This window comes from Petaurus breviceps, unplaced genomic scaffold, assembly GCF_028583685.1.
Source record: "Petaurus breviceps papuanus isolate PSGF00001 unplaced genomic scaffold, PetGlider_PUasm1.0 90977, whole genome shotgun sequence".
In the NCBI taxonomy this organism is placed as follows: Eukaryota; Metazoa; Chordata; class Mammalia; order Diprotodontia; family Petauridae; genus Petaurus; species Petaurus breviceps.
In genome coordinates this window covers 40,939,377-40,955,525 of record NW_027187391.1, presented here as the reverse complement: position 1 = coordinate 40,955,525, position 16,149 = coordinate 40,939,377, and positions in this window count along the sequence as shown.

Genomic DNA, 16,149 nt, shown 5'->3' with positions numbered 1-16,149 from the left:
ATATATATATATATATATATATATATATATATATATATATATATATAGCCACAACTAAATCATATTTTCTGTATTGTTGGGAGAAGAATTGAAACTTATATCGATGAGAGTTAGTGATCCTAAGTCACTTCTCTGGGAAATGAGTCATGATACCCATCCTCTGTATAATCAAAGCTTTAAAGCATTCAGGATGCTCCAGGGAGTTGAAGATTCTGTTGAATGAAAAAAAAAATTAAGCGTGATGCAACAAACAATTAAGCACTTAAGAGCTGCACTGCTTACCCCCCTTCCCACCTCCAAAATCAGAAGTCAGTTCAAGAGTTATTGTGAAGGCTTTTTCTGTTCTTCTAGGGCCACAGAGAAAGGGATGGGGAAGAGGAAAGCACCCCTCCCCCCCATCCTGCCTGACTTCTTTCAGTTTTATTGTTTTAGTCAAGAGATCCTGAAGCATTAATAAAATGGTAATTTTATTACCATTATTGCTAATAAAAAATTACCAATTGATGTGGTAATTTAAAGAAATTTGTTCCTTTAAAAAGTAAATTTTCAGGCAGCCCATTTAAGAACTAAAACTGTTTATTCTTAAACTTCTAATAAAAGTTTATTTTTGAAATATCAAGCATTTCTCATCGACTTCTGAATAGTATGAAGTTTGGGGGAAATGTTTTTCTCCTAAGTTTATTCTGTTTAAAGTGATTGGAGACTATTTTTTAGAATGTGCTGGCACATTGCTTCGCTGTTTTAACTATATAGAAGATTTGTGGATGGTAACATCCTATATTAAACAACGAACACCACCAGACACCCAAACCAGAAACACACAGCCTATAATTGGAAGAACAATATAATTGCCCATTCCTGAGAGAAAGTGCCAGAAGCTCAGATCTTTATATCTGATGTGGTACCTTTGCCAGAGGCATTTCTGCTCAATATCAGTTAAGCAGGAAATTTCAGTTAACCAGAACAACCCCAAATCCCAATCATGATCTCTAGACGGTTATTGTAACATAACCCTTAAAAAGTACATAATGGAGGTTTTTATATCCCTTCCTAAACCATTGCAGATGCAGGGGTACTTCGATCTTAGCTTATCCTTTTAATATAACTGCCTATGCAGTTTAATTGAATTAGAAACTTTTTCGTTAATTCCCCACCTCCACCTCACCCCAGACATTTGCCCTGTAATGCTGTGTATGCCTGGGAAAACTAGCAACTGCAGTGAGATGTTAGCCTTGGAAAAGATCTGGTCTTTTGCTTAGTAGCAATAAAGTCAGTAACTTTCATTTCATGTAGCTTTTTTTTTCCCCCAGGAGTTGTACGGTGGGGTGGCTAGGTGGCGCAGTGAGTAGAGCGCCGGCCTTGGAGTCAGGAGGACCCGAGTTCGGTTCTGGCCTCAGTCACTTAACCCCCACACAAAAAAACTAGCCATGTAACCTTGGGCAAGTTACTTAACCCCAATTGCCCTCCAAAAGGCAACAAAAAAATTGTACGGAGTACTGACTTACCATTATTTCCTTGTCATTCATCAACAAGGAACAAGTATACCCATTTTCAAAAGCAAAATCAAAGAAAAATGACAATTCTAGCCAATTTGTTTGGAACACAGTGAAGAAGAGTAACGTAAGGGACTATCTACCCTTGGTCTCCCCTCTTGAAATCGAGAGTCCTAGAGCATCACCAGAGTATTTTTTTAAAGTCTCCCAAACTTGTTCCTAAATATGAATGTTAGAGATGAACAAGAATTTGAAATTAATGGTTACAGAGCTAGAGAGGCCATGACACCTTCATTAATATAGTTAAAATTTTTCCCCTTCCTGTTGAGTGTGTGTCAAGATGTTCATATTGGTCTGAATGGAATTCATATTCTAGAGATTCAATGTAGAAACCTCACTTGTTTGCAAGTGCTATAACTTTGTGGGGTTTGTTAACTGGGACATATTTTGTCTGAACATAAATAGTGCTGATTTTTTTGAGGATTATTAAATAAGATTTAAATTATAAACTTTTTAGGATTTATTAATCAAATACGAGTGTGTTATCTTTACTTGTTTCAGTATTTATCTCTCATTACCAAAGTGAGCATCTGTTTTGCCAGACATACCTTTTGAATTTGGTACATTTATGAGTGAGCTCATTTGTATTTCTCCCCACACCCAACACTGATCAGATTTATAAATGTGTCTGTTCACACAAGAATTGTGGCATTAATAGTTTGCCAAAAGGAAACAAATGACATCTAGAATTTGGAGAAGCAGTAACTTGAGAGTGGTTTTACCCACTTTCTCCCACTGAGTTTCCATGTCCAAATTTCTTCTTGTAAAAAGTACTTTAGCATATTAAAATCACAGAAACCTTATTTTTAAAAAATAATTTTTTTAGTTGTCAGGCATTTATTTTTTCCTCCCATGCACCCCACTTGAAAAAAAAACCCACTGAACCAAATCCTTGTTAACAGATAAGCATTGTCAAGCAAAATCAATTCCCAAACTGGCAATATCCAAAAACATGTGTTTTGTTCTGAATATCTCTGTCAGGAAGGTGGTTAACATTTTTCCATCCTTGGGCCTCCAAACCAACCTTGGTTGGTTGTTTCATTGATCAGGGTTCTTAAGTCTTTCAAAATTGATTTTATAATGTTGATGTTATTGCATAAATTAGCAACGTTATTACTAATGAAAGCAAGATAAATGAGATTTAAGGAACACAAATTTGAACTGAAGTTTGGCTTAAGTGTTGTGTGTGTATATATATATATTATATATACATATATATATATATATGAGATGTATTATGTCATTTCTGCTGGGACTTGTACAAGCCCCTTACTCCCTACCTCAGCCTATATCTGTAGTAAATGTTGAGAGCTTTTGCACGAAAGTACATCTTCAGCAGCATTGCTGTAGTTCCTTTTCTCCAGCTAGCTGAATGATTGACCTGTTCTTTAATATAAACATCTGATCATCTAAATTACTTAATTCACAGTCCCTTTTTGGGACATTCTCATTTTGAATCATTGAGTTTCGTTGTATGCTTCATTACCTATTTGAGAGAAAATTGTGCTTAATTACCTGTTATGTTTGGGTTTTTTTTTCCTCTTTGATTTATAAAGAAACTGCTTCTGTACTAAGGGGCATGCCCTCTCTCCTAATGTCCTCAACCAGATTGCATTTTAAATATACTGAAATTAATGGAATTAAGCTTTTCATTTAGTAACCTTTAGAAATGGAACATCATATTTAGAATGTTGTAATTTTGTAACATTGTTTCATGATAGTGCTATTTTTGCTAAAATGTAGTTTTTGAAAGTTCCTTTCAGAGTTTCCATCTTTTTTTTTTCTGAGATCAGTTTTTAAATTTGTCCCCTCATGTCTTCCCATTTCTGCTCTGGCCATGCTGCTATCTGACACCCCTTTTCCTGTCAGGTTCTTACAGTGGGTGTGCTATTTTACTGTTATTCTTTTTACTTTTTTAAAATATAAAAAATAAATTTGGTCTCATGATCTATCTGAATGGAGTACTGCTCCCCTTTGTAATGCTATTTGGTTGTGATGGAATGGGCTGACCCACATAAAAACTGGAAGTTTACTGGGTGATGTAGGTGGTCCTGGGGTCAGACTCTTTAATATCTGAACAAATAATGATGGAGATTATGTAGTTCTGGCTTTTAATCATTTTGCTTTTATTTTTTCATAATCAAACTTTTTTCCCCATTGAGATCTTAGTACACTAGACAATTTTTTTCAGCCCATTTCATCTCATTAATATCACATGTAGATTTTCAGCATGAAAGTTGAAGTAGAACTTAAAATGAATGTTTGTCTCCTTAATCTGTAGAATTGAGCAATTTGGAATAGAGTATCTTTGAAGACCCTTTGAGCTCTAAATCTATGAGTCTGTGAACTGATAAGCATCTTTTTTTTCCTAAGTGACTTGGTTTCCAGGTTGCTGTCTCACCAAAGGAAATGTGTTGATCACTTGAATTAATATGACATGAATTTGTTCTGTCTGTCTCTTATGCATGATGTGAAATATCTAACCTTACTGTAGCTGATGTAGTTAGTAGGTGCTGCCATCTTGTGTTTTGGAATTTTGATCATGATGTTCTGCAAAATAGTGGGTAAAATGTTAAGTAGAATTAAGGAAAGTGGCATCAGAAGTCTGGGCTGTCCTATGTATTTTAAGCAGTTTCATCTAAGCCCTTCTAGGCTTTATCTACTTGATTTCATTGGGTATCATAGGTAATGAATATTCTTTGCTAGGATTTGATTTCCTCTAAGAAAAGATGTTCTCTCCAGGCAGGGTGTCATGTCCTGTGGTATTTGACATTATTGAGATACAGATGAAACCTTAGGGTATTTTTTTGTTTGTTTGTTTTGGGTTTTTTTTTGTGAGGCAATTGGGGCTGAGTGATTTGCCCAGTGTCACATAGTAAGTGTCAAATGTCTGAGGTCCAATTTGAAATCAGGTCCTCCTGACTTCAGGGCCAGTGCTCTATTTGTTGTACCACCTAGCTCCTCCCCCCCCTTTTTTTTGGAGGGGGAAAGACAGGGCAATTGGAGTTAAATGACTTGCCCAAGGTCACACAGCTATAAGTGTCTAGTGTCTGAGGCCAGATTTGAACTCTGGTTCTCCTGACTCTGGGGCCAGTGCTCTATTCACTGTGCCACCTAGCTGCCCCCCCCCCACTTTTTAAATGAAAGGTTGAACTATGCTTTTATTTACAATGATATATAAAAATATGGAAAAATATGAAGGGTTTTTACACAAAGAGATCATGAAAATGATCACTGGATATACATTGTCTCCAATTTGAGATAAAAATAGTAAGTAAGCAGTTGTTTCTTAGTTGTCTGTTAATCCTGAGAGTTCTCCTTTATAAAGTGCTATGTGTTTTAGATGAGATTAATTTCTCACTTTGCATATATGAGTATCCTTCATGGTCAAAATTATATTTAAAATTTTTTCTGAAGAATGAGAAGTTGGGGGCAGCTAGGTAGTGCAGTGAACAGAGCACCGGAGTCAGGAGGACCTGAGTTCAAATCCAGTCTCAGACACTTAACATTTACTAACTGTGTGACCTTGGGCAAGTCACTTGACCCCAATTGCCCTGCCTTCCACCCTCTAAAAAAAACCCAAAACAAAAAAAACAAAAGAATGAGAAATTGAATTACCATCATTAGTATCATGTAACTATGAGATTCTCCTCATTCCTAGTAGTTAATTCACTACTGTAGGTCAAAATAGTCACCCATGTCAAAGTTAAGCTTGGGAAGATACTCAGTGGTTGCATCTCTTCTTGTAATATGCATTTTCTTCAGGACAGAAGATAGTTTGTCATTGTCAAATATAAGGTTCCAGTGACCTAGGAAGAGGACCATGCTGGGGCAGGTTCTTGCAACAAGACTGGAAGCCATGCTATCCTCTGGGGCAGGTTGAGCTGGAATGACCCCAGAAAAAGAACATATGTGTGCTTGATAGCGGGTTGTCACACAGACCAAGATGGGAGAACCTGGTACAGCAATATAATTCATAGAAGTCAGTGCACTTGACCTCTCATATTGTCACATTCAGCCACATCGGTGAGTTTGAGGCTGAGTTTAAAAGTAGCGGGGAGGAGGCTGTTCTGTTGTGTTGTTTACTTCAGGATCCATCTTTATGAGATGGTAGCTATAGTGACTTCTGGCCAGGTAATTTAGGTCTTTGTTAGAGAGCAGTAAGTAAGTTGAAGACTCTCCAGGGAGCACTGTAGAACTCTAAGCAGATACTCTACCTGGTGTGAAACAGTTTACTCAGTTCTGCAGCAAGAACGTCAGTGTTGGTATTTAGCATGGGGTCCATCCCCCATTGCATATCTTCATTAAAATGATGCAGTTGAAAGCTCTATGAGTTTTGGAGGGTTGTGATCTGTGACGTAAGGCACCTGATATCCAGCAAGATTAAAATGCTGTTACTTAGGCCCACTCTGCAGAGCACCAGGGGGTCCAAAAGAGACAGGAATTTTATAGCATCATGAAAAAAGATGGGTGCAGTGTAGAATTCTCAGCAGCTCAGTTGGAGAATGCTGTTGGCATTGTCCTGGATAGCTTGCCTTAGAAATACCTCAGAGGAAGAGCTCACTCTGAGATCAGCCAGGAGATCCATACATGCTTCCATTGAGAGAGTTGTGACTGGGCATGCTTCTGCCATCTGGTTCCTTGTCTGGCTTTGTGGGTCAGATGTCTCCTCCTGTGAAGAGTTACAGACTTGGACTCACGTTATTGAGCTGGTGCACAGCTACATGAGTTTTAAATTCCAAAAAAGACATTTGCCATATAGTCCTGTCATATCCAGCTGTCATAATCTCCTGAAGTTGTTTCATGAAATATTCTAACAATTAAGTGTAATGGTCATCTAGGACACACAGTTAACACAGGGCCTCTGGGCATTACTTGAAGATCCCTTGAATGCTCCTAGATGTATTCAGAACTAAAATTGTTAATAGCACTGAAAGATTTCCAAGTCCTAGCCAAAAGTCCCTTTTCTTTCTCCCCAAGCAAAATATATGACAAAATTCCAGTAATACAAAAGATCCAGTCTTTTCAGTTAACTGTAATAGGTTTTAATCTATACTACAAGAGCTAGTCAGCTTGTGCCTTGTGTTTATTTGGCTCAGATTATGTGTGTATGTGTGTGTTTTTTTCCCTTCAAATAATCTTTATGTGACAAAAGTACCACTTTGCACAGTGCTCTTTGATTAATGTCTTTGATGTTAATATAATTAAACCTGTTTAGAAAGACTACTGAATATTCTCTGCAAGAGTAGCTGAGTTGACAGCTGACCTTTGCATGCAATATTGTTAAAAGGCCCAATATGCATCTGTGGGTGAATGACATGGATTGTAGGAATTTTGCCCTACAAACACATTCCTAGACAGGTTTTACTGCAATCACTTTAAAAAATCCAAAAATTCTTTTCAGTAGATAGGGGAGGAAGGGAGGGAGTGTGATTGAATGGATTTATTACATTTGAATTTGATTAATGTGTTTGTAGCTTTACATAATTGTGAATATGTATTGGAATAAAGTATTGACTTGGATGAAACCTGGGATTGCATTTATTTTTCTCATTATTTAGGTAGCTGTGATTTCTTGGAAAGCTTCTGAAATCAGGTTTAAATGGCAGTCCATCAAAAACATCACCAGAAATTTTGGTATCAAATATCTCAGATTAAGTAATACCTACATACCTAGTGACTGACATAAATGTATGTCTGAGAGCCATTCTCCAATAGCTAAGTACTCAGAGGATATGATCAAAACAGTTAAAAAGGAATGCAAACTACTGACAGCCATGTCAAAAACTGTTCTGAATACCTAGTAATAAAAAATGCAAATTTAAAAACTCTGAGATTGTTAGACCCATTAGGTGGTAAAAATAATCTATATACTTGAAAGAAGCTATTATCTCATTGCTTGGATGGTCCCTCCCTTGGTTCAGGTGGCAGCCCATCTGTGCTCTTGTCAATGGCCTTCCATATTTGGAGGTCTTCTTCACTTCCTCTTGTCATCCCAAGGGCTGCTCACCTGGCATCCCTTGCTCCATGGCCTTCTCCCACCTTTTCCTATTTTTATTTTTCTGATAGGTTACTCCTGTTCTTCAGAATTCATCATTGGTTATATGTTGCCTGTTCATATCCAACCTGTGCCTGTGTTGGATACTCATTTTCATTTCTTTGGAGATGTGTGTTCCAAGTCTTGTTTACAGCGATAAAAATTGGAAATAGTGTTGCAGAGGCTGTGGGAAGATAGTCCCACAAGGAACCCTAGATTTGAATAAAGCAGGTTTTAAAGTTAGTAGGAAGAAATACATAGGATTCTATGCCCTAAAATTCTGCAGAAGTTAATTCCAAGGATATGTATGTATATTCCAAGGAAATGCTCTAAAAATGAAATTCTGATGAAGAAATAGAGACCTGCCAGATAGCCAGTATGTTGCTAAATTCTGTTTCCACCTTCATAGCATCTAGTATATATCCCTTATTCTCCATTCAGACAGACACTTCCCTAGCCTGGAACCTGGGGCAGTTGGGTGATGCAATGGATAGAGCCCTGAGCTTGGAATTGGGAAGACTCACCTTCCTGAGTTCAAATCCAGCCTGAGACACTTAATAGCTGTGTGACCTGGGGAAGCCATTCGATCCTGTTTGCCTCAGTTCCTCATCTGTAAAATGAGCTGGAGAAGGCAATGGCAGACCACTCTAGTAGCTTTGCCAAGAAAATCCCAAAATGGGGACAAAGAGTTGAACATAACTGAATGATAAGAGATCCTTATCATTTCTCAATGACCTAATTGGTCACCCTTCCTCAGATCTCTTTTCCTACTCCAATCCATCCTCTATTCAGCTGCCAGCGTGATTTTCATAAAGTGTTGATCTGACCACATCATATACAACGTGTGCACACGCGCGCGCGCGCGCGCACACACACACACACACACACACACACACACACACACCCCTTCTAAAGAAACTCCATTTCCCTGTTACATTCAGGATCAAATATAAAGTCTTCTCTTTGGTACTGAAAGCATTTTGCAATCTGCCCCCTTCCTACCTTTCTAGTCTTCTACTTCTCAGTTTAAACTCCACTTCTTAGTTTCCCAGCTAAGTAAATAAAAACATGTAAAAAAAAATCTTTTTTGGAGGGGGGAAGGCAAGGTAATTGGGGTTAAGTGACTTGCACAAGGTCACATAACTAAGTGTGTAAAGTGTTTGAGGGTGGATTTGAACTCAGGTCTTCCTGACTCCAGGGCTGGTGCTCTATTCACTGCGCCACCTAGCTAATTGGAAAATTATTTTTTGAGAGAACACCAACAACCAGGGGCTCAAAGCCCTCATGTAGGAGGTGGTGCTTGAGCAGGCTGCTGAAGGGAGCCCGAGGGATGCCAAGAAGCAGAGGTCAGGAGGCAGCACGTTCTAGACATGGTGGATGGCCTAGGCAAAGGTGAGAGAAAGAAGAACAAGTTGGAATGTAGTGAGGCCTTGTGTTATAGAATCAGACTGTAAAGACAGGCTTGAGTCAGAACACATGTGTCTATTTGGTATTTACTTGTTTGTGTATGTGTTTTTCCCCCAGTAGAATGTAAGCTTTCTGAGAGTGAGGGCAGTTCTTTTGTATTTTGTGTTGACAGTGCCCAGTGTTTTCTAGGTACTTAATAAGACTGAGTAATAAATGCAATTCAATTGATTGTATTTTTTTTAGTTTTGAGTCAAATGAAAAAAGACAGGGTAAGAATATTTGTGGGTGTAGAACCTCTCTCTATACTCTTTGTGATCTTGGCTACTCTGGGTTCAAAGATCATCTCTATGACTATGGCCTCCAAATCTGTTTGTCTCCAGACCTCATTCCTCTCCTGAGCTCTGGCACCAAGAGTCCACTGAATATCTCTGCCTGGATGTCCCAATAGTATCTCAAAGCAATATGTAAAATGGAACCTGCCTTCCCCTTCCTCACCCTTCCCCATTTCCCATCCCCACCAAATGCAGTTATCCTCCAAAATTACCTGTGTTGAGGACCTATCCCTTGGTAATTAAACTGCTACTGGTGGCTAGTTCCAGAGTTAAGTTGTCAGAAATTCAGACCATGAAGAAACTGGCACTTTTTTGTTTTGTTGAGAAGCTCATCATAAGCTAGTGGGTGAGTATCTTGCAGAGGCATGGGCTCCCTGGACACTGAGAATTTCTCAGAGCTGGACTCCTGATGGGTGGGGGGAATGTTTACCTGCCGTTGTGGCCCTGTGTGAGGGATGAAGCTAGTGTCCAGGACAGTGTCTACACCTTTGCCAGTAAGCCAGCTTGGAGTGGGGTGGGCATCACAGGCAGAGGGGGAGACTTATGGAGAGAGAGGATCAGGCAGAGTAGAAAAGTGCCTTGAGGCTGGCTACATTTCACTTTGTGAGGGTGGTTTGGAGCTAGAACTTTTTTATCTGCCCTCCCCAACACTGCTGGTCTAGGAGTATGATTTGGTGGGGGGTTCCCCAAAACAAAAGCCACTTCCCTTGTTGCTCTGAAGGGATAGGGAGCATTTTGGTTCACATTGACCAGGTTAACTCTGTCACCAAATGCTGTTTACCCAAAAGACCATCACAAACACTGAATGGAAAGTAAACCCAAATTTATCTAAGCAAATCGCAAACAAAAATTGGAGAAGCTATGCAGTTTAGAATATACATGAGGATACATAAGAATGAATGAGTTCTTTAGGTAGGAGTGAGTTAAGATCATGGCTCTGCAAAGACAGACTCTGATCTTGCACAAGGGGAATTTAGGGCTATGATGAGGAGTGATTTAAGTATTCCCTTAAATATTCGTCTCTTTCCTATGTAAAGGTAGCACAGAGCCACGTCTCCGTGTCTCCCTTGGATTGAGAACCAGGGTTCCACAAATAAAAAAAATTAATCTTGCCTTGACCTTGAAGGCCCTCCACAACAAACCTCCCATCTTTCTAGTATGTAGTATTATTCCCAATATATGTCCCCCTATGTTCTAGGCAGATTGGAAGTATACTAATCATTGCCCAAACTCAACATTCCTTCTACCACCAAACATTTGCACAAACTTCCCCACATGCATGAAATTTCATGTACTCTTTTCATCTCCATCTCTTAGAATCCAAGGCACCATCTCCTAAAGCAAAATCCCCCAGTTATCACTCAAATTCCCTTGTATTCTCTTATACATGTATAAGTAACCTCCCCACAAGGAGCAGGTAAGTTCCCGTCTTATTTTGGTCTTTGTAGTTAACCTCAATGTCTTATACACAACAGGTAATTAAGTTAATATTGAATTGAATTAGATGAAGAGATGTGGTTTATATGATAGTATAATTAGTTGGATTTGTTACTGGCAAGTGTCTAGATCCAAAGAGTTACAGTAATTAATGATGAAACAACGCTAGCCTAAAAGGTTGGCTCTTTTGGAGTACCTGAGGCATCCTTCCTTGACTGTTTTCAGTCAAGTGTTTTATCCACAAACTTGGATAAAAGTAGAGATGACTTGCTTATAAAGTATACAGCTGGAAGAAAGTTTGGAGGTTATATCTAACCTTTGGATGGCAGAATTAATGGATTCAAAGATAGCTCAACAAGATTCCAATCCAAGATAGAATGTAGACTAAATACAATGAAGTTGTCTTTAATAGCTTTAAATGTAAAATTCTCTGAGATAAAAAAAAAATAATTAATTGCACAAATACAGAACGGGAAAGGCATGACTAGACAACAGTATGGAAAAAATGGAGGCAGCATAGGGGAGTAGAAAAAATACTGGATTCAGAAGCAGAGTACAAATTCTGGGTTCAAATCCAGACTTTGCAACTTACTCTCAGTGTGAACTTGGAAAAGATACTTAACCTCTCTGGGCCTCAGTTTTATTTATAAAGTGAGGAATTGGGTTTAGTTATCTCTAAAATTCCTTCAAACTTGATGATTCTGTGGCTTAATAAGATCCTAGAGGTTCTATGGATCACAAAGTCAGTTCAAGTTAACTTATAGGACATGGCAGCCAAAGAACCTCATACTCCATTATGGGGGCGGAGTGTTCAGAAAAGTCCCAATTTACTCTGCCCTCGTCTGACCGTATCGGGAATAGTGGTTCTTTGTGGTCATTGGCTGTCCCCACTCCTTAAAAAATTTTTGCCTTGTAATTATTTTGTGTATGTAGACTCTGGGGGTCCTTATCCCACCACTTGTATAGATAAGTTGGTTTGCCCAAAGCAAGACTGGCTCCACTTTTCCCTCAGGCTTCCAGAGCTAACCCTGAAGAGTTAGAAAGTTCATTCTTCTCTAACATAACTGGCTCAAGCCCCCTTTCTGGTGTGGTCCTCCTGATATCAATTGCCAATTCAATATCAATATCATCTAACCAGTGTTAGTTAATATTTCCTAAATAAGCATCCTAATATTCTTTAACCAATTAACATAAATTGGATTTTACAACAAGGATGTTTGCTAAGAAGACACAGCAAGAGCAGAAGTGTAAATTCATCCCCTCTAGTGCTGGGAAACCTGTAGTCCCAACACCACAGGTCTTCTAGGTCTTTGGGTGCAGCCTTTTAACCAAGTCCAAGTTTTGCAAAGAAATCCTTTTATTATGGGGATTTGTTCTGTGAAAATTGGACTTAAAGGGCTGTACTTGAGGGACTTAGAGGGTCATATGTGGGTTCTAGGGCACAGGTTCCCTCCCCGTGGATGATGTTTGAGGTCTCTTTCACTTTTGAAAATGGAAGAATCACATTGTTTCTTATTAAAAATATCTGGAGTTCTGATGGACATCTGTGTAAGGCTGCCTTGCACATTTTGAAGGCCATGTATTATATCACCTTTGTTACTGGTAAGTTTTTGCTTTAAAAGTCAACTTTATGTAAGTAAATCAGATCCAGAAGAAACCTGACAGGAGCAAAAAGACTGCTTAACAACTGGCTGATTTTGGAATCACAACTTTCCCAGTGCCTAGCTTGTAGTGTAGTAGATGCTTAAATGCTTGTTTGGTTATTGATGGGGACGTGTTTTTATATAAGCCATAAGGTAGTTTTTTTTGGGGGGGATGTTTGTTTTCCTCCATTCCCCAAAAGTACATACATGCAAACCCTTTTAATTCCTCAGCAGAATTTGAGGGGCTCAAACACTTGTTTTGCTTTGGTTTTTAATGACCCACTCCTTGACTTTGGGTCAGCTGTGAAAACAAAGGCACAGGTGAGAAGGTAAGGAAGTACCTTCTATCTTCTGAGCTCAAAGCACTTCGATCTTGTGCAATGATAATCTTTTTGTATTTGTCCACATATCTTGTTATTTCTAGTGAAATGTTAAACTCCTTGAGGGCAGGGAGCTGTTTTTTTTTTTCATTTATTTTTGTATCTCTGGCCCATAAGAAATTCTTAATATATATTTATTGAACAAATGTAGGAAAATTAAACTAAGAAATGGGGACATTTTGTAGATAGTGCAACTCACTACTATGTCCAGTTTCTTTCTCCTTGAGCTCCTAGACATGAGCCAGGACTCTCATTTCATATTGAGTGCTGTCTTGGGGTTGCCAAGACCAGGACAGTAGAGCTGAATGCCCAGTGGCCTGGTGGAAATTCACCCCGATATTCCCACTTCTCCATCCAAGGAGAGTTTGATCTAATGGTGGAATTGGCAGGCCAAACTTCTGAGATGGTGTGAATGAATTATGCACAGCTGTCAGAAAGTAGGGTTGTGGGGGCTGGAGCTGGTCAGGACTCCTGAGACCAGAGCCACTGAACATTCCCCTTCTCTACTTTTCTCCTCTCCTCTCTTTTTGAAGAGAATAGAAGCCCAGTGTCTTCCTTGGGGTTTGGGAAGCTTACATCTGTTTCTTAAAAGTTTCTTAAACCTGTAGCTGTTAACTATTGTATTGCTAAATGATAATCATTAAAAAAGCATATTTTGGCTAAAGTCTGAATTAATCAAACAAACTGCTCTGATTGATTTAAAAATGCCTTTCCCTGTGTTAGCAACTTCAAAGACCAGAGGTGAGATCCCCCTTATCTTGGGACTTACTCCATATGAGAACAAAACAGACATCTTAAGACCATAAAATGTAAATAGACCCTGCTCTGGTCATTGTCAATTTGCATTTACAATCAAGGAACTCTTTTTCACACATACATGGTAACAAATGGAAGTCATAAAGTTTTGTGACATGGTCATCCTGAATTGGGATGGTTCTAAAAATGTATAAAAAGTCTTATGATTCTTCTGTTCACTTGTCAGGACTTTAGTCCTGCACTCCTTGTGCAAGTACTGCTAGCCTTAAGGGAATAAGGAATAATGTAATTTTTATATTACTGTTTGTCTCCTTTAACCAAACTTTTTCTAGAGATTGACATAAGTTATGTGGGAGAGATAGAGAGTTAAAGAGAGGGACTGTGTCAGAGACAGAGAAGGGAGAGAAAGAGGGGAGAGAGATGGGGGTAGGCAGAACGTCAGAGATATAGAGAGAATTAGAGAGAGATACAGAGAAGAGAGAGAAAATGAAGACAGAGAGAGAAAGAGAGGGAGAGAGGGGAAGGGGGAAAACAGATAAGAAGAGGGGGAGAAAGAGAGAGGGGAGGAAAAGGGAGGAGGGAGGGAGAGAGAGAAAATAAGCATGAGATATGAGCATTTTGCTAGGACACTGTTTCTGTCCAAGAGCTCAGAGCCATAGGAAAAAAAAAAACATTGACTTATTTTTAGTTTTCTAGGATAGAGAAATTACTTGTACCAGGATCTAACCAACTGAACAAGTGAGGAAGGCTAGGGTGGCTGAAATACCCTGGCTGGTAAAGAGTTGGATGGGATCTCTGCCATTTATCTGGGCTCTGTTCCAGAGAAAAGCCCTCCCACTACAAAGGAGGAAGATCCAAGAGATGGGCTAGAGAGAAAGTCATGACCACAAGGCCTGTGGGAGTGGGGGGGTTGGAGGAGTGTTGGGAGGTGTGTGGGTGGGGAGCAGAAGGAAGGCTGACCCATTTAATAGTAGGGGAAGAGTAAGAGTTCTGCTCCCCAGCACAGAGTAGCATCACTAACACTCTCCTCTCAGACCTTGATAAAGCTGCTTCTTATAAGGAAGGTATTGAGGGACTGGTATCCCTGGAAACAGTGATATTGGCTTTGTGTATTATGGGGGAGGGGTTCCAGAATTTTAATGGTGAAGCGGTGTGGCTTCCGTGTCATTTCCAAAAGATGTCTTTGGTCCTCTTTGAAAATGAAGGACCCAGGGAGCAGCTAGGTGGCACAGTGAGTAGAGCCCTGGCCCTGGAGTCAGGAGGACCTGAGTTCGGATCCAGCCACAGACACTTAACACACACACACACACACACACACACACACACACACACAACCTAGCCGTGTGATCTTGGGCAAGTTACTTAACCCCAATTACCCTCCAAAAAGCAAAAACAAAACAAAACAAAACCAACAAAAGACAACAACAAAAAAAAGCCGGAAGGGCCAACAACAAACGATGTCTGGATTCCTGGACTTTGGCCCTGGGACTGCCAGCTCTGATAGGTGAGATTTGGTCATCTTGTGCCCAGAATGAGATCTCCATGTTCCTTCCAAGCTGTCCTTCTGCATGAATACCATTCCCTCACCCTAGCCCTCCTTCCAGATACCCTTTACATGTTGGTGGTTAGTCATTTCAGTCACATCCAACTCTTCTTCACCCCTTTTTGGGTTTTCTTGGCAAAGCTACCAAAGTGGTTTGCCATTGGCTTCTCAGTTAATTTTACAGATGAGGAAATGGAGGCAAACAGGGTTAAGTGACTTGCCCAGGTCACACAGCTAAAGTGTTATAATGTTAATAGTATTTAAGATCTTCCCTGCCTCAAGTGGAGCCCATTAAGTGAAGCTTGCTTGCAGGAAGGTTTTCATACCTTTTGCTAATTTCTAATTAGTCACTGAGTGATGCCTTCTGGCTCTGAGAAGTGTATATATACTCTGAGTTATTTTGCTTTGGGGTTTCGCTTATGAGAAGGATCTTGTGATTCCCTGGTTGAGATTCTGAGTGGCCTTATGTTCAGAGCTCCCCAAATGCTCAGATGTAAAGGCTCTCTCGGTCCAGGGATGTGTGTAAAGTGTATAGAAATGTTGCTTTGATTCAGGCAGTCAGAGCCCTGTCTGTCTTTATTTCTTTGCTTGTATTTTCTCTCTAGTTCAGGGTGCTTTTTCCACTGAACTAGTGAATGTAATTAAAAAAGATTGTTGACCCCTCAAACAGCTCTTTCCTAGGATCTAAGAACCTGTGCTAGCAGTCATCCTGGCTATGCCAGTGTGGTTGCTGCCACAAGTGTCCAAGCCTGGATTTGAATTCAGGTCTTCCTGACTCCAGACCTAGCACTCTACCTTAACTACTGCCACCTTAGCTACCCCACCCTTATCCCTCACCAAATCCATTTCCAAAATGTATATTGAACTATTTATTGAAATAAATATTTAAAATTCACTGATTAGGTGTTTTTTTTTTAACTTAAAAAAGGGATCAATGGTTTTTTATGTTACTTTCCTTCTTTAGAATGTAAGCACTTTTATGGAGACAGAGCAGACAGAGTGCTAGGCTTGGAATCAGGAAGACTCATCTTTAAGAGTTCAAATCTGGCTTACCTGTATGA